Genomic DNA, 23617 nt, shown 5'->3' with positions numbered 1-23617 from the left:
AAGATGTTGGACAGTTCCTGGTGGTTTTACAATGTAAAGGAAAGTTTTATTGTTTTTTGGTTAATATCAGGGAGATTTGCATGCTTCTTTTGGCTGCAGGAAGGGAACCAATAAAGGAAGAACCTTGACTTGAAATTTCTCAGTGAAGTAAGAAGCAGGAAGTCTTCTGTGATCTGGAGGTGACCTTTTGAATCTTTTTTGAAGGCAATGGAATGGAGGATGACCAAGAACCAGTAAAGGGCCTGATGGAACTTTCTCTGGGATCAGAGTCCTGGTCTGATACCTTAAGAATGGAGTTGGAACTTGATACTCCACTTTCTGGATTTCAGTGTCTTTCTGCCTCAATCTTCAAATATAGTCTGCTCATGGATCCCCACTGCTGGGCTCTAATCCACTTACTTGAACACTTTTGTGCATTGTGTAACTTCCTCTATATCTTGTTGACAATTTTCTACTGACACTGTTATCTACTGTCATTTTCTCCAGATACTTTGTTCTGCCTGTCAAACTTGAATTTTCTCTTCACCTTGCATATAGGCTCACTCCAACCACAACTTGACAGTCCATGATTAAGTCCCAGTCACCACTTGGTCTGCTTTAACCTAATTTAGCACACGAGGTTGGTTCTGCAGACAAAAATAAATAAATAAATAAAAAGAAAAAGATCTAAGCAATGGGTAAAGAAAGGTATGGTAGGTAATTTCCTAGAGAGTCCCTAATGATTCTTACCTCTTGGTATTTATACTCTTGTGAGGGTCCCTCCCCTATTATACTGGGATTGGAATCTGTGACCATAGAGTATAGCAGAAGTGAAAGTATGTCACCTTCAAAGCTAGGTCACAAAAGACTTTATGGCTTCAGCTTTTCTGTCTGTATTATAGTCTCCAAGGAAGCCAACTTCCTCATTGTTAAGACACTTAATAGCCCTACAGCAAGGTCCGTGTGGGGAAGAACTGAGGCCAATAGCCAGGTGAGTGAGACTTCCTGGAAGCAGATCCTCCAGCTCCCTTGAGCTTTTAGATGGGTAGCCCCAGCCCACACCTTGACTGCAACCTCGTGGGAGACCCAGAACAAGAACCATCCAGCTGAACCAGCTCTGAATTCCTAACTCCCAAAACTGAGATAATCAGTGTTCATTACTGTAAGCCATTACTTTGAGGGATGATTTGCTATGTATGCAGCGATAGATAAGTAATACAAACGACTTTCTACTTTCTTCCTCACTTCTCTCTTAAAAGAGGTAATGCTAATCCGATCAGCCAGATTTCAAGACATTGATTGGATTATGTTTACTGGTGAGTGGCGTCTCTGGCAATTGCTCGGCCAGTAGTTGCTGAGCTTCTGTCATGAGCCAAGCACTGTTTTAGGTTCTGGAGAGACAAAAACAGATACAACAGTACCCCTGACATTCTAATGAGATGAGGCAGGCAATGACCACATATTTTGTGAATGATTGCTACCAAGAATATGAAATAGGCCCATATGTGGAGAGGACCAGAAATGATGCTCTTGCTAAGATGGGTGGGGAAGAGCTCTCAGGGGAGGTGACATGGGAGTTATGACCTGAAGTTGAGGAGGAAGTGACTTTGTCGGGGAAGATCATTATTAACAAGTGCAAGGTCCAGAGAGAGAAAAGAAGTCAGTGGCGTATTTTACCGATGGAAAGAAGGCCAGTAGTGAAAAGACAGGAGGCTGGAGGAAGATGTATGACAAACTTGTGTGCCCCTTGTTTCCTTTATTCTCGCAGCTACCAGGGTCAGTAGAGGCAGAGCCTGAGTCCTTAAACGGACATCGCCATCTTGTCCTCTGACCCTCTCCTTTTCCACTCAGGTACCTCCAGCTGGCGTGCGGAGGGATGGCTTCTGAGCTTTTCCAGAGAGCTTCATTATGGAAAAGTGGAGCCCTGGGACAATTTGTAATAAAATCGTAGATAGTTTCTCATTTGTTTTATTCCCTTGAGAACCCTGTGGGAAAAGGCATGCTTAAGGAGCAAAGAGAATACAGCTATTCTTGGATTCTTCTAATGCTATCAAATACCCACCACCAATGGCTGCCATGTGAAGTTGGCAAATGATTGATAAAATGTTTGGATTAAAATGAACACCATAAGCTTAGAACAAGGGACATAAAGGGGTAAGAGGAAGAGAGCATAACCTAATTCCAACCTCAAATATATAAAGAGCAAATTTCCTAGGCTTGCATCACAAGCTGATACACAGGAATTCAATTCTTAGCAGCTTGTTTCACATGTTTACAGATATTAAAATGTCCAGAATGCTTCTTTTTGAAATGTATAGTGGCAGGCTATTAATGAGATGCTATAGAAGAATCCCCATTGATAACTCCAGATTTCCCTGGGGAAGGCGAGGGTTTGGGAGGCATATTAAACGAGCAATCAGCCATCAGTTTGCTTTTAAGAGAGAGGAGCCAAACGTCTTCTGTTTAGGGAATGGACAAATATCAGAAAACATGTCAGGAATTCCAAATTGGATGACCTTGGGAAGATACAAGACATTACAGGAAATAACAGGAAATGAAGAATATAAAAGTAACTTAGCAGATGCTCTTGAGACCTTCAGTGGTGGGACCACAGCATTGTTCTTTGGCATTAACCAGATAGAACAAAAATAGCACTAACTTCCAGCGAAGGCTCTGGGTGGGCAGCAGAACTTGGGGATAAAACGAAGTGAGAAGAGACTTCTGTGACCCCTTGTCTACCAAATCACTTTGAAGGCAGAAAGTCAGAAAACCCTGTAGATGAGAAATAGAATACGAATTACTTCAGGGAGAGGATGGAAGAAATTGCTGGCTCTCAGAAGATTTCTAAGCCACATGAAAATGGATAGGCTTTTTAAAGTTCAGTGATTTAAAAAAAAATGAATCAGCCTCATCAAATGAGTAAAAATCCACTGCTTAGAGAAAACAAAGGGCATGCTTAAGAAAGATTTCATATGTTTTGTTCTTGGGTCTTCTTCCTGTTTTCTTTTTAGTGCTGTGTTTTTGACGGGAATCTGATCTCACAATGGGACTTTGATTATATTTGGTGCTAATACGCATATCCCTTCAGTCTGCTGATAAGGGAGTGGAGAGTCTTGGGAGAGGGTAAAATCGCAAGGAGGGAGAAAACTTAGGGCAGGCATTTCTGCAAGACTGAGTGAATACTAAAGGAATTTGGTCATCTAAAAATCAAGAAAATACAAAACAGAAAGTCCTAATGATTAAAATCAGTGAATGACGTTAGTTTTCCCTTTTTATTCCAACCTCCCAACTCCACCCCAATTTAACCCAAAGTCCCTTTATTTGTTCACTCACAGATCATGTAGGATGTGGCCTATTCTGGACCTGGAACTCCCACGATTGCTTGCCCATAGTCCTCAGGACAGGCATCCAAGGCCTGGATTGGGAAGAGAGTCACTTTTAATGCTTACCAAGGCCATACTCGAAGCTCCCTGTGGCAGGCAGAATTCTAAGAATGACCCCCCAAAACCGTTGTCATTGTATTATCCATTTTCCTTTGAGTGTGTGGGGGGGAGCCTGTGATTTTGATGAGATGTCACTCCATGACCGTTACATTTATGGCCAAGAAAGGCTGTCCAGTGGGTCGGACCCAATCACATCAGCTCTTCAAAAAAAGAGCTTTCCCGGGGCGCCTGGGTGGCTTAGTTGGTTCAGCGTCCGACTTTCGCTTAGGTCATGATCTCGCGGTTCGTGGGTTCGAGCCCCGCGTCGGGCTCTGTGCTGACTGCCAGCTCAGAGCCTGGAGCCTGTTTCAGAGCCTGTCTCTCTCTCTCTCTCTGACCCTCCCCTGCTCATGCTGTCTCTCTCTCTCTCTCCTAGAAATAAATGAAAATATTAAAAAAAAAAAAAAAGAGCTTTCCCCAGCTGGTCACAGAAGGGGAAGCTATGTGAGGTGATGGATGTATTAGTTAACTTGACAGGGGAATCTTTCCCAGTGAATGCCTATATCAAAACACCATGATGAATTCTTAAATATCTTACTATCTCAAATGTCCATTATACCTTAATTAAGCCAAAATTTTTCAAACATGGATGGAACTAGAGGGTATTATCCTAAGTGAAATAAGCCAGTTACAGATTTCACATATATGTGGAATCTAAAAAAAAACAAAAAACAAAAACAAAAACAAATGAACAAGCAACAACAACAACAACAAAAGAGAGACATAGACTCACAAATACAGAGAGCAAAATGGTGGTTTCCAAGGGAGAAGGGGTGGCGAGATGGGCAAAATAGGAGAAGGGGATTAAGAGGTACAAATTCCAGTTATCAAATAAATAAATCATAGGCATGAAAAGTACAGCATAGGGAATATAGTCAATAATATTGTAATATACTTGTCATGGTGAGCATTTCGGAACGTATGTAATTGTTGAATCGCTATGTTGTACACCTGAGACTAATTTAATATTGCATGCTGACTACACTTCAAAACAAAAATGCTCATTACATCTGAAAATTTCATTTTGCCATGCAAGGTATTCACAGTTTCCAAGAATTAGGATAAGGACATCTTTGGAGGCTATCCTTCGGCCTTCCACAAGAGATTTCCTGCACTTCGCTCTATTTTTAAATTTAACATTTTTTTGCACTGGGGAAGAAGTAAGATGCTTTAGAAAGACTTTCCCAACCACCCATTCATTCACTTGATGTTTTATCAGATGCCTATCTTATAAGACCTCCATGTTGCACAAATCAATAACCTACATAAATAACACCCCTCTGATGCTGTTCAGTCTGTACAACCAAACTAAACCACTTGGCTGATAACATGTTAGACACTAAGATATAATGGCAAATAAGGGACAAATCCTTGCCCTTCTTTATTTATTGAACACCTGCACGAAGTCTAGGATGGCATCTGGGAATGCATGTTTTCCAAAATTCCCAAGTTATTTTGATGTGCACTAAAACGTGAAGCCCATTGAAGCCTTTATACCCAGACCTATAGGGACAAATGTCTTTTCTTGGTTGTGCAATACTGATGTGTACAAAATCTTCGGTTTGCTTACTGGAAACATAATGATCCCTAAATTAGTGCACAGAGGGGATAGGACTTGCAAAGTTGAAAGCTCAGAGAGCAGTAAGCAGGGGTTTGTGCAAAGCCAGTGAGAGGTAGCATAAAAGAAAGTGGAAGACACAAGACTAGAGACATAGGTATCCGCTGGTGAATGTGGGTATCTCAAGGTCACATGGAATCTGTCCCCAGAAGGTTAAAGAAAGACATGTCAAGTGAGACTATCCAAGCAGACGGTTTACACTTTGTCATGGCTGTAAAGGTCTAAGAAAGGATTTTTAGAAACCTGTTTTGACAAAAAAACAAGGCAGGACTCATTCTAATGAGCCAGCTGGGAGGACACCCCCACAGTGGCCCCTGAGCAAAAGCAAAAGCCTCCCAAGGTCATGAGTGGGAAGTGACATGATACCAGGAGCAATCGAAAGCCAAAGATGAGAGTTCTGTCCTAGACAACAAAGGCGCCTGCTCTTTGGCTCAAATTCCCCAGGCCACACAGGAAAATCCAAAGGTCTGGTGAATGCCATCTCATGGGCTACACGATGACTTCCATGTTGTTTGTTGTCAAGATAATTTTGCAACAACATTAAAACAGTTTTTGAAGAAAATATGCACCCGTAACACCACCTACCTGATCTAACGGCTTAAGGAAGTCTTTGAGAATGACTCTTGAGGACCAACATTCATGCTTAATACACATCAAACCCTTATTCTGATTCCGAAATTAGTCATTTTATTTCCACATCTCACTTTCCACATCTAAAGTTAAGTTGAAAAAGAAGTGAATATTAGATCATGAATTAAAAATGCCAAATAAAAGTCAATTTAAATAACAAAAAGAAACACAATTAACATTGAAAAATCTTTACTGTTGTCTTTTGTTTTTTATAAAGTATTACATATCTCTTACAGGGCAAAAATTAAACTTGGATAGGTGAGAAAAAGAAAATAAAAAGAACTCTTAATTTCACCAGGAAGGAACAACATTAATATTTTGTGTTTATGCATATATTTACACTTACTCTCCCCTAATGAGATTATACTGCACATATCACTTGTTAATCTATGTGTGTGTGTGTATGTATGTGTGTGTGTGTGTGTGTGTGTGTACACGCACATCACTCTACAGAGGTGACATCTAAGTCATTATATGTTCTTTTCCTGCCACATTATCTGAATGCCTATTTCATAAACTATTGTATGGAAATCGTATTTCTCCAGTTCTCCATAAACAGAGGATGCATTTTATAATGTCATAGCTAGAGGCTTGGAGTCAGAGAATTGTGAAGTTCGTTCTCAAGGCCACCACCAATGTATTAACATTTGTTTAACCAGTAACATGATACATTAATTAAGGTGGTTGAATTGTTTGCTGTTATTAGAAATGCTGCAAAAGTATCTCTGTAGTTAAATGTATTTTCTTTTCACATCTCAGAATATCTTTTTAGATGAAATTCTTAGAAGTATAAAAGCAAGGACAGAGGTTATGTACATTAGATACGTATCAAAAAGTTGTCCTACAGAGGGATGGAGCCATTTTATACTTCTGCCAACAGTTTGGAAGAGAGCCCATTTCCTGGGTCCAGACTGGTAGGTCATTTAACAATATTGCCTGGGTGCCTGGGTGGCTCAGTCGGTTAAGCATCAGACTCCTGGCTTTGGTTCAGATCATGATCTCACGGTTCGTGGGATCAAGCCCTGCACTGGGCTCTGTGCTTCCAGTGTAGAGCCTGCTTAGGAGTCTCTGCCGCCCTCTCTCTCTGCCCTTCCCCTGCTCTCTCTCTCTCTGTCTCAAACCCAAATAAATAAACATTAAAAAAATAAAAATCATTGCCAGTTTGAGAAGTGAAAAATGTTATCTCATTTTATTTATATTTTTTACTTTTTATGCTATCTCTTTTTAAATCACATCCCTTATATTACTCATTAGATTCATTACCTTCTTCTTAGTTTTTTGTCCATTTATATTTTTTTATTTATGAGTTACCTATTCATAATGTACTAGGCCCATTTTTGTGGCAGAAGTGTTAAACTTTTATTTATTGATTTACATTTATTGATATATAAGATTTGTTTATTATACAATAACAGTATAGAGATAATAATATATTCTTGCTCTACTACATAGATAATATATAATAATGTACTTAATAAGACTATAATATATCTTGGTCTGCTTCAGAAATTGCAAATATTTTTCATAGTTTATTATTTATCTTCTAATTTTGTTTAGGGCAGACTGGGTTTTGTTTTGCTTTGTTTAGTGTTTTGTAGTTTCAGTTTTTTAATATAATCAACTCTGTCCATATTCCTTTCCCTTCTAGCTTGCTTCCTGTGTTTTGTTTTTTGTTTTTTGCTTTGTGTGTGTGTGTGTTTAGAAAGACTCTCTCCCACAGATTATTTAAATATTGACCTATATATTCTTCTCAAATTGTTATGGTTCCTAATGCAGCGGGACTCCACTTTGGTGGAGAATATAAAGAAACAGATCAAATGTTTATCCCCATATACCTAGCCAGTGGGTACAGCACCTTTCATCAAACAAATCATAACATTCTCTTGTGTGAAGTGCTACCTTTTCCAGACAATAATGATAGCTCATCCTGATAGATAACAGTTAGCTGTTAACTGAGTTCCAGGACTTTTCACATATTAACCCTTTCCTCCTCATCTCAGGCATTGCTGCCGTTATTATCTTTATTTTACTGAGAAAGAGATAGGCACAGAAGCGTTTCTTGACTTAAGCAAGGTCACACCACAAGCCAGGACCCAGACCCAATCAGGCTAGCTCCGGAGTGCAGACTCCTTATGTACTACCCCAAACGACCTAATTTTCTGCATATCCTTCAGTTTGTTTCTAGTCTCTTTATTTGAATTTTTCTTAACTGTGTCATATAGCTTCTACAATTTTGTAATATACCGTACTATGTGGTTGGGTGAGTCCCTGTGAGTCAGACTCTGATTACAGTTCCTTAGAATGCAATCGGCAGGACCCACAGACACAGTTCTCTGTGCTGGAACTGGAAGCTTCTCCTCCCATACTACTTTAGTTAGACATTTGAGTGGGAAGCATTAGGGACATTCTACTGAGCATTACTTCTACTCACTTGCCAGGAAGGCTTTGAATTCAGTTTGCCGACGCTTCTACAATCATGTTCATGCTCTACCATATCTGCATGAAACTTCTTGACCTTCTGGGGATGCAGATGCTTCCTTTCCTTGTTCTGATACATTTGCTCAATGGGAATTGGGAAGCAAATGCATTAGCTCAGAGCAAAGTCTTGAGCTGGACCACAGTTATAATGTTTTTATATTGGTTTCGGATGTACAACATAATAATTCGATATTGTACACATTGCAAAGTGATCACTACAATAAGTTTATTGCCACACATATTTACAATTTTTTTCCTTGTGATGAAAAATTTTAAGATAAGTGTTATTAACTGTAGTCGCCACACTGTGCATTACATCCCCTGGACTTACTACTTTGTAACTGGAAATTTGTATCTTTTGACCACCTTCACCGGTTTTACCCACCACCCACCCCTCATCTCTGGCAACCACCAATCTTATTATCTCTGTATCTATGAGCTTTTTTTTTATTCCACATGTAAGTAAGGCTGTATGGTATTTGTCTTTCTCTGTCTGACATATTTCACATAGCATAATATCCTCAAGTTCCATTCATCTTATCACAAATGGAGGGATTTCCTTCCTCTTTGAGACTGAATAATATTCCACTGTGTATGTATTATACATATAATATGTGTATATTATATATATATTCATATTCTTCAAAATATCTTACCATGTTACTAAAGCAGGTTGTGATTCATTCCCAAAGAGGAGACTTCTCAATTAAACACACCAATAAAAGAAAGCTTGGGCCAGATACAACAAAATTGCAAACAAAAACACAAAGGATATATTTTTTCATGGAAGGTCTCCAAGGATCTTTTGCCAAGACGTAGCTTTCAACCTGCATTTTACTTAAATCAATGATGAAATTAGTTTTTACCTTTTGAATTCTTATCAGATTGTGACATTACAGGTGCTTGGAAGTGATCTGAATAGTGTCAGAAATGTTGTCTGAGACCTTACATTTCTGATGTGCTTAGTCACCTCCACAAAGTTGATGATTAAAGAAGAAAATTAATAATTAAAAGGAGAAAATTGCCAGAATTCATGGCAAGAACTTTCCAGGAATCGTCAACTCCTCCAAAAATAAAGGAAAATTACCCCATAGCACTTACCCTGGTGCCTGGTACACTGTGGGCACTCATGAAATTTTTCTTTAGTATGGAGTTTGTCCATTCAATGGAAGTCCTATGGACCATGTAAAGTTCACAGTTAAGCACCTAACATCTCAGGCCTGATGACTTTTGAAGAAAACTCAACTTTTAGTGAAACTAATTTGGAAATGTGGAGCTTTCTTGGTCTTTGTGCCATGTTTTGGGGAAGGAATTAAACAGAGAAATCCAAGGGCCCATCTGGAGCTTTACTTAATTTTTCATTTACATAATTACTCTTTTCAAACCATCTCAAGTCTCGAGACCTTAAAGCCTCTTTGCCTATGTGCAAGTTTGTTTCTTTCTACTTGATATGAAATTATGTTAGATGATTCAGATTAATTGAATGAGGCCCCACCATGTTCTTCTCCTTGTTGACATTCCTCTCCCACCAAAACAGACGCACACCCGGGCACAAACACCCCATATCCCAGTGTCTCTAATAGGGACATTTTAACAAAAATATTTGATTGGATCCAACTGAATTTTCTTCTTTTTACAATCCAGCTTGAGAGTCTGGATATGGCAAAGATCAAATCCACTCTCATTTTTATTTATACTCTATCACATTATTTACTAGATAAGGGACTGTTGTTCACTGGGTAAGAACCGGTGTCACCACCAGTATAAAGGGAGGGGAGAACACAACATTCTCAAGTGACGTTCCTTCACTGTCATATTTTAAATTGAGTTTATACCTTGGCTTTAGAAGGCTTTCTCCCTCTTTTTTTTAATTGATAATTATCAGAAAGAGGCAATGTCATCTATATGGACAGAATCCCAAAGGCTTTCACCACCCATTTTCGAGTTACTCGTCTTGGTGAATGGTATTTCAAGGGAAGATCTGTGCTACTTAAACTTTTTCTGGTTACAATGACTCAAATTTTTTTTTGGTACAGTTTGTGCATTTAAAGCATTGTTTAACATCAACAGAGTCAAGAACCAGACTTTTTTTCTCTTTATTCACCCTGTGAAGTTGTGCAGGTTTTGATGATTTCTGATGTTTTTCTTAGTTTTAGTAGGAGTGTCTCCTACCATCCAATTATTAAAAGGCTTGACTCTGGGTGTTTCTCTATAGAGTAGCTACCTTTCAAGGCAGTAAGAAGTCAGTAATTCCTTGAATTTAACCCCTAAAATATTCATAACTAGGGTTCTTACAAAGGAATTGCTTTGCCACAAACTCACTACCTTTAGTAGAATATTTTAAGATCTATGATTTTTAAATTCAGAGACATAAAATCTCAAAAAAACTGCATGGCAATGTGTAAACTTCACTCAGTAGAATATTCTTATCGTATATCTTTATGGAAATATACATCTCCATTGACCCCACCACTCAAGTGCTACCATTTTGGTCTGATCACAAGATTTGGAGTTAGTGCTCTATTGTCTGTTTGGAGGGCTCATTAAATGCTGAGTAGTTCCAGAAACATCCATGAAAGGCTGTACCCAGAAGAGAAGATATTATTTGGGATGTGGTTTCTGGATGGCTGATGATTCCTAGAATAACTTAATGAACAGAAGTACAGGGCAGTTTGGCTCCATTTATGAACGAGGTTTTTGCTTGGGTTTTGGTTCTATTCATTAAGTTAACTGGCATCCATAATCCCCAAAGCTAGTGTTTAAAAGGAATCCAAAAGAGGACCTGGATGGGAGAGGGCCAAGATGGCACCCAATAAAGCACAAATATCTATGAAATTGAATGACAAGACATTGTTTTTGAAATTCATATTGTGTAATTTTATTGCTATTTAGAAAGAAACGTATTCCTTCTTCTCCTCCTGCCATAGAAGAAAAAAAAAGTTTACTTATTGCTTTGAAGTATCTCTCAAGGTTATTACATGTTGTTCCTTCATTCATGCATAGAGCAGACTAGAAATAGGAGAGAATTAAGTCCTTCAGTTAGAGAAATTTTTCATCTGATCCAATGAAACAATTTGGTTTTCATTTTTCTCCTAAAGGACAAATGCATTTATTATTGTTTTGGTACCTTTGTTATTCTCCAGATCTGATTTGGTGGTGAATTTTCTGTCACTATTTACTGGCCAGAAGAGGGCTCAAAAGTGTTGGAATTTCAATAAGCAACTCCTGTTACTTTCTTTCTCTTGAACCGATTTGTATATATTAAGGATTGTTTGTGTAAATTATTTCCTAGGATCTTAGGTCTCACTTTTAGCTAAAGTTTTCCTTTACTTTATACACTCCCATGATAACAGTATTTACTTCTGTGAAACTCAGATGTTGTGGGTCAGCAATATTTTTTCTAATTACAAGTCTCTTGTGTCTTTTATGTAGCGAGTCAATGACTCGTTCCGAGTAATTTGATTAATACAACATTTTTTAAAATAGTCAACAAAATTCCAATGATGTTTCATAACTTCTACTCAAAGAAAAAATTTAAATGCTTCAACTATTATGACAACCTCCATTTACCACATATTTCAAGTATTTTAGTTCATTTGTCTCCGTGGTCAATGCTTAGTTTTATTACTTCCCTTGCTTTGTTTTGCTTGTCATTTTACCCCTCCTATTACTTGTAGGTCATTTATAAGAACAGTTTCTACGTCAACTTTAGTGCCCTGAGGTACTAAAAGGTTCGAGTTTCCATTATACAAAATGACTCATGTGAGAGAAAGTAGATCCCAAAATCCCCAGCCCTGTTGCCCTGGGCAAGTCACTTAATCTTTTTGAAACTTAGAAAAACAAGATTGAGGATCTCTAAGGTTGGTTCAAAACCGTATACTGCATGATCCTCTTGCCAGAAATGCAAGTCCTTAAGGAAAGCATGGAGGTGACACTTTTCTTTGATACAGTTCTCATATAAGATGCTAGGTAAATCTCTGGGCTCCAGTGCCGGAAGCCATAACTAAAGTTGCCAGGTAAAATACAGGACCCAAGGATTGCATGGGATGTCCTTATACTAAAAAATTTTCCCCTGACCAACTGAAATTCACATTTAACTGAGTGGGTTTTGTTTTTATTTGCCACATGCCCAAACTTTAACCAGAACAAATTTTTTGGTTGCCAAGCAGGTTAGCACCACTGCATTAGAAGGAAGTTTCATGATTACTTCTATTGGCCAAATATTACATATCCACAGTAGGTAAATTACAGGTGCCTAAAGCCCTGTAATCTCCAATAGCCTTAAGAGCCCAGAACAAGACCTTCCTACAGTTTTAAAAATCCTTGAATGAGCACTATTCTTATAAAAGAACCTTCTCTGAACTATACCCACTCAGCAAACTCGCCCACTCTGCAGTCTTCATGGTGAGGCCTATTAGACAACTTGGCCAGGCTGGTGAGCTTCCTAGTCATTAAGCTTCTCCTGAAAATAAAAGGTGTGCCCTTTCCAATGTGGCCAATGATTACAGTTTTCAGCAGAGTATAGTTTTTCAACAATGAGGTGTCTTTTTGCAGTCCAGTTACTTTCAAATGCCAGAAGTTGATTCATCTTCAGAAGAGGATCTTAGGTATAGATCTCATCTCTCTCTCTCTCGTCTTACAAATGGGAGCTCTATTTCCCCATGTACAACAGGGAAGCCAAAAACATGTAATACAACAGAAACACTACTTCTAATCTTATTAGATTTTGCTTTTCAAACTTTGATGTGCACACTGAGCATCTGGGGACCCTGTTAAAATGCAAATTGTTGTTTAGTTCAGGGTGGCATCCAGATGTGCTGCTGCTGGTGGCCTGTGACCACTTAGAATAGCAAAGCTAACTAATAGCACCCACTAGGCAATTTCTCACCTGTGCAAGAATCAAAGAGACATCCAGTTGTTCTGGTAAGCAAGAGATACACTCATTCACTTAGGGGTATCCATGAAAATCTGTTTAATGTCATCTTCCCCCCCCCCCATGCCAGGTGAAATCTCCCCATTCCAGCTGTGTACCAGCTCTAACACATAGCCTGAGGGCCAATTTCAACTAAACAAGTCCTAGAGTAGATTCAATTTCACAATCCCTGACTAGTTAGCACTACATTATTTACTTTTAAAAAATCGTTATCTGAAAAATCAGCCAGGAAAAGGTGAATATTATTCATTTAAATGGCTTTACTTACTAGGCTTTTATAGGTTTCCTATTGACATCCTAAGATTCTCTCCTTACTAATTGCATAATCTATTTAATTTATTCAGAAGAATGGCAGGGCTATCGTATCAATCAACCTGTGTTTTGAATGCCTATTAATGCCAAAGTCATGGTGGTAGGTGAATGATGAAGCAAAACATAGAAAAAAATCTGTTCTTTTCCTCCAACCTAGGTAGACATTAAATGCCTACAATAAACCAAACATGTTTTTTTTTTTACAAGACTACTTTTGTTTTTATTTTACTCTATTGTTTTTTTGTTTTATCTTTTTTTGACACTTTATTGATCTTACCTCTTTGAATTTTTACAAGAACCCTCTGGAGCAGTTATGACTATAATCTCCATTCTGAAGTTGAAGAACTACATCAAAGTCAAAAGCTTCTGCACAGCAAAGGAAACCATCAAAGAAATGAAAAGGTAATCTGTGCCATGGGAGAAAATATTTGCAAACCACATATCTGATTTGGGGTTAACATACACAATATACAAAGAACTCATACTATTGAATATAAAATAATAATTTAAAAATGAGCAAAGACTTAACAGACATTTTTCCAAAGAAGAAATGTAGATGGCCAACAGGTATACAAAGAGGGGTTCCTCATCAGGAAAATGGAAAGAAAAACCACAATGAGAAGGTGCCTGGATGACTCAATCTGTGGGGTGTGCACTCTTGACCTTGGGGTTGTGAGTTTGAGCTCTACGTTGGGTGTGGAGATTGCTTAAAAATAAAATCTTTAAAACAAAACAAAACAAAACCACAAGGAGATGTCACCTCACATCCGTTAGGATGTCTTTCATCACAAAGATAAGTGACAACAAATGCTGATGAAGATATGGAGAAAAGGGAAGCTTTGTGCACTGTTGGTAGGAACGTAAACTGGTACAGTCACTATGGGAAACAATTTGGAGGTTCCTCAAGAAAGTAAAAATAGAATTACCATACAATCCAGCAATCCCACTTCTGGGTAAATTTCCTCCATGACCAGGACTAAGGGAGTGCCATTGATGTCGACAGGGACAGGGACGTCCAGAGGGAGTAGGTCATGATAAACACACAATTCATTTTATTTAGCATTTACTATGTGCCACTCTGCTGGCTGCTTTAGAACCACTGCCTTGTTCAGTCCTTCACACTAGAAGTAGATACCACTCTTATTATTAATAATAATATCATCCCCATTTTACATATAGGAAAAATAGAGATTAAAGAGGGTGTGTAATCTGCTGAAGGTGACTCAGCTGGTCAATGATAGATGTGAGAGCTAACCCTGCATGTCTGATTCAAAGCCATGCTCGTAAGCCCTGTGCTGACTGCGATCTCAGAGGAAGGGCTTGAGCAGAAATGAGCGTGAATCCATAACGTGTTTCTCTCTATATATCTGACTACTTTTTCCTGCATTTTCTTCATTCCATATCATGTATTCATGTATATCAGAATGAAGTTTTCTTTCCCCTTCTGGATTATAAACTCTCTGAAAGCAGACGCGGGAATGCTTGAATTCTCAATGCCTTGGACTTACGGGGTGCTCTCCTAAGTTTGAATGAATGAATGAGTGAATGAATGAACAAATGAACAAATGAAAATATAAGAAGAGTTATAAATACCAGATAGAAGGATCTTGAAGCCATTTGTATAGATGCAATCTTTCACATATTCATAAAAAGAAAACAGACAATAAGATTGCAAATGGTATCAGAATAGCATGAGGAAAAACACATTCAGCCTGAGGCACATCCCTGTGGTCTGTGAGCATCTCTGATTTTTCCAGGCTCCTTAACTTTTCACAATCGCACTGAATCTATGTGCTTGCCACTGAGTCCTATGAAGATCAAGTTTCTGGGTAATGTCCACATTTGTCAAGATGCCTTCTATTGCAGTGGTTCTTTTCATTTCCTCTTTTGTTTTTATCTGCCGTGTCATCCCATCTGGAAAGTTCAAACAATGTTTGGGTTTTTTTTTTTCTGTGATATTTGAACTTCTGAAAGACTGTTGCCACCACCCTTCATTCATTTATTACAGTCCTCTTCCTAATAATTATAGTTGATAAAAAGTAGACTTGAATCCATTTCTAGTACCATCTAGATAACTCATATACAAAGGAAAGAATATAGTACAAAATGGAATGGAAGGCTTTTCAGTCACACAGTTGTAATCTGTCAAGTCTTCAGAGATATCTCAGTTCAAATATCCTCTTGTGTTTAACATCAATATATGGGAAGTAGACTGAGGGGAGAAGATTTTGTGCCAGGAATATCCTTGACGGGACTCTGACTCACAGTCCAACTTGCCCACTTGCTTGGGACTGGCCAATCATCGTGGGTAGATCTGGACCAAGCTTAGACTCAAACCAGCGCAGAATCTTGTCTTCAGAGTAAAGACTGATCAAGAGATGAAAAATAAGGGATGCCTGGGTAGCTCAGTCAGTTAAGCATCTGACTTCAGCTCAGGTCATGATCTCATAGTTCATGGATTTGAGTCCAGTGTCAGGCTCTGTGCTGACAGCTCAGAGCCTAGAGCCTATTTCAGATTCTGTGTTCTCTCTCTCTCTCTCTATCTCTATCTCTCTCAAAAATAAATACACATAAAAAAAGAGATGAAAAATAACTGTGATCTTCACTGCACACAGGTCATTTACTGGCAAAACAAAACTTACTGGAAAGAGCCGACTGTTCCAGAAGGACCTGCCTTTCCAAACACCTTAGAAGCCTTGCACAGGGCTGCTATCCACCCACATGAAGCTGCCTGGAAACTAAGTTAGGGTCATAACTTTGGACCAGATGATAAATTCTAGGCCTTTAAAAGATCATAACACTAATAACATAGGCTGTCTAGAAGGGATGGAGGATATTCCTCCTATCCTTCCTTCTGGATTAAACAAAAAATATATTTTCTATCACTGGAACAGGCTCATGAGAGTCAAGACTTTAGCTGTTGTGCTCACTTGGAGTTCCTCGAAAAATGCCCATTAGAGAAAATGTGCTCTAAGAAATACTGTGAAATCCGTGCTCAAAGAATATTGCAAAGCAAAGAAATGAATGAATGAAATAGTGAATTGAGCACATGGGGTATGCCATCCAGTATATGCCCTCTGTGACTGATATTATTAATTTAAAACAACATTCTGTGAGTGCTGCTTACCTGTGTTTTTCCCCCTGTGGATGCCAGAATCTTACTCTAACAGGTCAAGTCAGGTCTACTCACACCAGATATCAACTCGTGAGCACACGTGAGGGAACCTTAATTTGAGATTTATGACAAAAATAAGAGCCTGATGAAGACTGATGAAGACTGAAGGCGACCGATCCATGCCTCAAATAAGAACAAGTTCCAGTGTCTTGCACGTAGTTACACATGACAAACTATGAAAGAGGGACAATGGATTTTAGTTCTAAAAACCTGGGATCCCACTTAATGGGTGTGACTGAAGTTTTGTGTGAATCTCATCTGTATCCATTCTTGAGTGTTTCATATTTTGTCTCCATGCTTTCCCTTCTTGCTTGAGACTCCTTAGTATTACCACAGAGAGTCTTCAATCTGTGTCCTATTGCCCTGAAATCTTGTCTGCCCTCTGCACTTTGTGGTCCCCATGGTCTGATCAGGGGGAGGCTTCACCAGGGTGCTGGATGATAGGAAAGATCTCTTAGCCTTTTTTCAGGGAGGCAGTGGGAAATCACTTCATGTTCAGAGTCCAACAGAGATCACATTCTCCATCTGTCTACACCAAGACATTTTCTAGGCATCACCATTAAACACCACTCAGATGCTGGGCTCCTGGGTGGCTGAGTTGGTTGAGTGCCCGACTTCATTTCAGGTCATGATCTCACAGTTTGTGAATTCAAGCCCCAAGTGGGGCTTTGTGCTGACAGCATAGAGCCTGCTTCGAATTCTGTCTCCTCACTCTCTCTGCCCCTACCTTACTCTAACTCAAAAATAAACATTAAAAAAATGTTTTTAATCTCTCAGATGTTGAGACACTGCTATTTAAGACTTCCATACCCAGATCCCTTGCTTAGATTTCTGTACATTACTTCAGTTAATCCCAATAACTATCCTGGGGCCAATTATCATTATTCCATTTTTCAGAATTTGCTAAAGGCAGATTTGCCTTAAGTATATACCATAAAATATTAGTCACCTAGATGCTTCATTTTGAATAAAAGAATTCTATGGTCAAACAAGTTTGAAAAGGATACATAAATCCCCTTCCTGTATATTCCCAGTGTACATTAATCCAGTAGCAAAGAAATTTTTTTAATTTCATTTAACTCAGAGTATCTTACACTTTGATCTCTTTGTTCCTGTATAATACCTTTGGAGGGGTGCCTGGATGGCTCAGTCAGTTAGCGTCTGACTCTTGATTTCAGCTCAGATCATGATCTCATGGTTTGTAAGATTGAATCCCGTGTTGGGCTCTGTGCTGATAGCACAGAGCCTGTTTGGGATTCTCTAACTCTCTCTCCCTCTGCTCCTCCCCCACTCGCCTCTCTCTTTCAAAATAAGTAAATAAACATTTAAAAAAATACCTTTGGAAATGCTGGCCTAAATCACAGAAAAGTAAGGGAGCAGAGGGAGGGAGAGGCGTGAATCTGTGGCCTTTTAACTTTCACAGAGCACATCACACAGTACACCTTCTTTTACTAGCTCATTAATGTATGTAAGCTTACTATAACATACATAACTTTATCAGAATGTACATACTATACCACACTACCTCCTTCTTTTTTTTAAGTTTATTTATTCATTTTCAGAAAGAGAGGGAGGGCTAGTGTGAGTTGGGGAGGGGCAGAGAGAGAGAGAGAGGGAGAGAGAGAGAACCTCAAGCAGGCTCCACACTGTCGCTGCAGAGACTGATGCAGGGCTTGAACCCACAAACCATGAGATCATGACCTGCGCCGAACACAAGAGTCCGGATCCTCAACCGACTGAGCCACCCAGATGCTCCATTACCCTCTTCTTTGTACTAGTTCATTGATATGCATATTGAAAGTAGAATATATAAGCCTAGGGGAAATATATACAAGACCAGTTAGGGAAGAAGGGAATTTAGGAACAAGCACATAAGAGTGAGAGAAGTTCTCTCCAGGCTAAGTGCCTCTATAGTGAATCAGGATGAACAGTGGAAGGTTGCAGAAGCAATCCAGCTAATTACAGGCTTTGGGTATCACCATCGACAATATCTTTCATATTTATTTACATGACACTTTATACTTTGCAAAGTACCTGTGTACCATGAAGTTCGATTCTCATAGCCAACATGGCTGGTGAGTATAAGGATTTTGTTTCCATGAATGAGGGGAAAGTCCAGGCAAGGCCTCACGCAGTGTCCATATGGTTCATGCTATAACTGGGAGTTCCATTCAAATCTTGTTATTTTAAATCCAGGGTCTTTCCAGGGCAAGGCTGTGTGATTGATGATGTTAGCAAGGCTAACATGGGCAGGGAATAAAATCTCGGAACAAATTAAGATGTGAGGAAAAGCCAAAGGTCATTCATTTCACAATTTCTCCTAGAACTGACCACAGATTGCCAGCTCATTTACCGAATCCCATGTGAAGAGCTGGTATCCTATTTCATCAGGAATCACATCCCTCAGCTTTGCGCCTGTGGGGTTTTGCTTCTCCTTTAGCAGAGGCTGGTGAGACATTTGGGGATGTTGAGAATGAAATGGATTTGGGGACACCTGGGTGGCTCAGTCAGTTAAACATCGGACTCTTGATCCAGCTTAGGTCATGATCTCACTGTTTGTGGGATCAAGTCCAGCTTCGAACTCTGCACTGACAACACAGAACCTGCTTGGGATTCTCTCTCTCTTCCTCCCTCTGCCCCTCCTCTGCTCGCGCTCTTTCTCTCTGTCTGAAAATAAATAAATAAACTTTAAAAAAAGGAATGAAATGAGTTTGGGCCAGGGCTTTCGCAGGTCGGGATGGCTTCCCCTAGAGCAGGCACATGGACATTGAAGAAATTGGAGAGGCTGGTAAGCCAAAGCAGGGTTAGGGTTTCTGGTCTTAGAGGGGGAGGAATTGAGGTAATCCTTAGTTAAGAGGAAAGAGGCAGTTTGTCAAGTGGTAAAATTAAAAGTCCTCATGTAAAAGGGAAAGAATTCTTCAAAAGAATGNCATCCCTCAGCTTTGCGCCTGTGGGGTTTTGCCTCTCCTTTAGCAGAGGCTGGGGAGGCATTTGGGGATGTTGAGAATGAAATGGATTTGGGGACACCTGGGTGGCTCAGTCAGTTAAACATCGGACTCTTGATCCAGCTTAGGTCATGATCTCACTGTTTGTGGGATCAAGTCCAGCTTCGAACTCTGCGCTGACAACACAGAACCTGCTTGGGATTCTCTCTCTCTTCCTCCCTCTGCCCCTCCTCTGCTCGCGCTCTTTCTCTCTGTCTGAAAATAAATAAATAAACTTTAAAAAAAGGAATGAAATGAGTTTGGGCCAGGGCTTTCGCAGGTCAGGATGGCTTCCCCTAGAGCAGGCACATGGACATTGAAGAAATTGGAGAGGCTGGTAAGCCAAAGCAGGGTTAGGGTTTCGGTCTTAGAGGGGGAGGAATTAAGGTAATTCTTAGTTAAGAGGAAAGAGGCAGTTTGTCAAGTGGTAAAATTAAAAGTCCTCATGTAAAAGGGAAAGAATTCTTCAAAAGAATGAAAACCAAGTGTTCAGACATCCCAGAAGGAGAAACTTCAAGAGAGTCCTAATTAGATCATGATGATTGAGTCATAAATTATTTCCACGGTGAAACACAATGTATTTCCTTCTCTCATGCATCAGTTTCTTAGAATTTCTTTTGTGTGCGTTTTCCTAAAACACCAAGCATCATGGTAAGATTAAAAAGTGGCTGCTCACATTGACCATTCCATGAAATGAAGCATAATCACTGAACTTCACTTTAGAGGAGAAAAGAGCAGTGACGCCTGTCTTTCCGGGCTCCTGTCCCCTATGTGCCATGCAAACAGCTAAACTGCTTTTTCCTCACAGAAAATGAAGGATGAGTTTCTAAACTTCTGGCTTTTGAGGTAGAAATAAAATTTTTCCTTTATTAATTGTAACCAGATTTCTTCCTTCACATGTGCAGAGTGCTAAGGCAATAGCCTCCCTGTCTTTTCTGGGACTCCTACTTCTCCTGCAAGTTGCTTCCAGAACTAGCAGTACTAGGAACTTCCTGACCTTCCTTTAGAAGCCCGTGACACAGGTCAGGATCAACACACCCATCTGAGCGTGGAACACGTCTGCTTACGCCTCCACTCTACCTAAAATACTTCAATGGTTTCCCCATCGCCTGCTGGTGAAGGTCAGAATGGTTTAGCATGGCATGTGATGCCTTCATGATGTGTCCTCGGGCTACATATCTAGTCTTAACTGTCAAACATCCACTCTCTAGCTTGCCTTCAAACTCACTGAAATTTTTGCCTTTACTCAGGCAGGTCAGCCATGTTGTTTCCCACTGAGGTTTGGCTTAAGATACTACCCCAACTTGGAATGCTGTCACCACAAGCTTCCACCCCTGTGTTCTTTGTTGGGTCACTTCCTCATAATCTAGGGCTCAGTTCAAGAATAATTTCTGGAAGTTTTCCCTTATCATACCTACCCCACAGCTCACTCTGTTCACTCTGCTATTACACTGAATATTGTCATTGTCTTGTGACATGATTGTCTCTTGAGTACTTGCTAGATACTGAATATTCAATGGTGAGCAAAACGAACATCCAGCTTACAGCCTCATGGAGGAAAATCAACCATCAAAAGATCCCATATAAAAATAAAAGCATTGATTGTACTAAGTGCTATTAAGGAAAAGGATTCCATTAACCCATAAAAATACAGGCTGGGGAAGGATTTTGGAGGGTGGTGATAACTGGGCCAAAATTTAAAGTATGAATAAGAGTTAACTAAGTGACAAAAGAAAGAAGTATTCCAAAGAGGACAGAAAGTCCTGCCTTTATTTATCAGTAAGCACGGACAAATAGAGGCATGAAGCCATTTGTTGGGAGATAGAAAGCATGAATGAGTGAGAGATTTAATAAATACATGATATCAGAGACACTGGAGTTCTGAGACTTGCCTCGGGCTTCTGTGTTAACAGCCAAAGAATTTAATCTGTAAGTCGTTGGATCGGTCCCACCAGTCTGGTGTCGCACCCCTTCTTCCCACTGTAGTAGGATAAGAGAAACTGCTTCAGTGGTCAATCCCAAAGCACCACCTGTTACCAAAGGACGGTCAAGAGGAAGTCGGTAAGAAAACAGCCTCTTGGAAATGGAGACCAAAAGTCTGGGGCCAAATAGTCTGAAAAATAAGGGCAACATTGGGAAAGGGGAGAGGAAGGAAGTGCAGATAAAAGAAGAGACTGGAAACCACACAAAGATGGTTCTGGCCGTAGAAAAGACACAGTTGAACCCTTTAGTCTGGGCAGAAGCCAAGCATAATTATTAAGAGTAGAATCCTATTCTAGAAGTGGTGAGAGGAAATCTGAACCCTTGGGCTCTGTGTAAGTAAAAGTTTGTTTTCCCAGCTCGAAGTGTGTGTTTGCGTCCAAGCCTTAGGGCTATTTGTCACTGTGAGACCCCTGGAGGCTGAAGCTGGGCTCTGTGGAGAATGTGGAGAATGGGGAAACTTAGGGAATGTTTGTTTATATTTTTTATAATAAAAAGGGTGTTATTGTTATCCTGATCTCATTAAGTCATTTTCTCCTTCATTTTTCTAATTCGCTCTGTGGGGAACTTATGAATTTGTTTTCATTTACTCTTAAAACCTCTAAAGTGATGCCAAGAGCAGATATATAACCGTCCCCCCCCACCTCCCCCGGGAAGGAGTGTTGCCTTCCAATCTGGAATAGCATGAAGAGGCTGATTTCTATTGATTTTTAGTCAAAGCCATTGTCACTGGCGTCATCCTAAGCATCCGCCCCATTTTGAGGGAGCTGTTTGTCCAAATATCTGCTCTTTCATGATGTTTTGGACTTGAGCACTAATCTAAACATTTATATTTGTTTTTTTCTAAAGGGACCCCATTGCCTTCCAGAAACAAGAACAGGTTCTACTCATGCTTATGAGTTTGCTGTAAAATATCTCTGACCAGAACTCCACCACCTGAAATTTCAACTTTCTAAGGAAGGATTAAAAAGAAGAAAGAGAGAGAGAGAGGAGAGAGAAAGAAGGAAGGAAGGAAGGAAGGAAGGAAGGAAGGAAAGAAAGAAAGAAAGAAAGAAAGAAAGAAAGAAAGAAAGAAAGAAAGAAGGAAAAAGAAAGAAAGAAAAAGAAAGAAAGAAAGAAAGAAAGAAAGAAAGAAAGAAAGAAAGAAAGAAAGAAAGGAGAGAGGGAGGGAGGGAAGGAAAGAGGAAGGAAGGAAAGAAGGAAGGCAGGAAGCAAGGGAGAAAGAAAAGAAAAAGAAAAAGTGAGAACCAGGAAATGGAAGTCCCATTAACAATCAAGAGCCAAAGTGTGTCATGAACGGAACTTTATTTACATTACTTGAAAAAGACACGTTTCCAGGTCTTCAATGAAGCAAAATGACAGTAAGAAAAGAGTGAAGCTGGGCAGACCTCAGTCCAGCGCCTTCCCTTCCACTGATAAACCGTGTGAACTGGAACAAATTTTGGTAATAGGCTTCTCTCCAGTTTTCGTTTCCTCCAACCATAAACGGGTAATAGGAAACTTAGCTTAAAAGATTCTTGCTGTGATAGGAATTGGAAAATAAGATCTCACAGTTAATGCTGACTTATTCAGTCTTATTTCCAACACAAATAGAGCAAATTTCCTTCTCTGGATTTCTCTAGTTCACCACTGAGCAGGCTGGTATACGAAGCATGGGGAAGGTTCCTCTAACCATTGGTGAGTGAGAAAGGTCAGCTGATATCAAAGAGTGGATGCCGGAACTCAAATAGACATCTGCCTGCAGTGTTTTACCCCTGAGTCAGAGACATGGCCCTACCCTACTCAGCAGGCCCTGAGAGCAACTTAAAGCCTCAGCAAAATGAGAGTGGTTCAATACGACACCCCCTCCAAAAGAAGTTTACATTCTTTCTAGAATATCATAATTAAGGAGGCAGAAAGTAAGAATGATTTTGGAGCCATTTTCATCCATTATTTTTTAAGTTTCATTCATTCTACATTCACCTCATTGAGAACCTGTCGTGTTCCTGGCACAGTGCAAGCACGTGAAATACATCAGGAAACAAAAGACAAAAATCTCTGCCTGGG

The 23617-nt window shown here is 39.6% G+C and overlaps 1 long non-coding RNA gene across 1 annotated transcript; it reads left to right on the top strand.

Moving 5' to 3' along the window:
- The first annotated feature begins 931 nt into the window (after positions 1–931).
- LOC144218732 (uncharacterized) lies at positions 932–22558 on the top strand. Its single transcript, XR_013331245.1, has 3 exons — positions 932–970; positions 13729–13834; positions 22421–22558. It is a non-coding gene; the product is annotated as an uncharacterized LOC144218732 (long non-coding RNA).
- The last annotated feature ends 1059 nt before the right edge of the window (positions 22559–23617 follow it).

The sequence above is a fragment of the Crocuta crocuta genome, unplaced genomic scaffold (assembly GCF_008692635.1).
Source record: "Crocuta crocuta isolate KB4526 unplaced genomic scaffold, BGI_CrCroc_1.0 scaffold229, whole genome shotgun sequence".
NCBI classification, from domain to species: Eukaryota; Metazoa; Chordata; class Mammalia; order Carnivora; family Hyaenidae; genus Crocuta; species Crocuta crocuta.
Note: the sequence above shows the minus strand (reverse complement) of the source record. Positions and strands in the feature narration are given on the sequence as shown.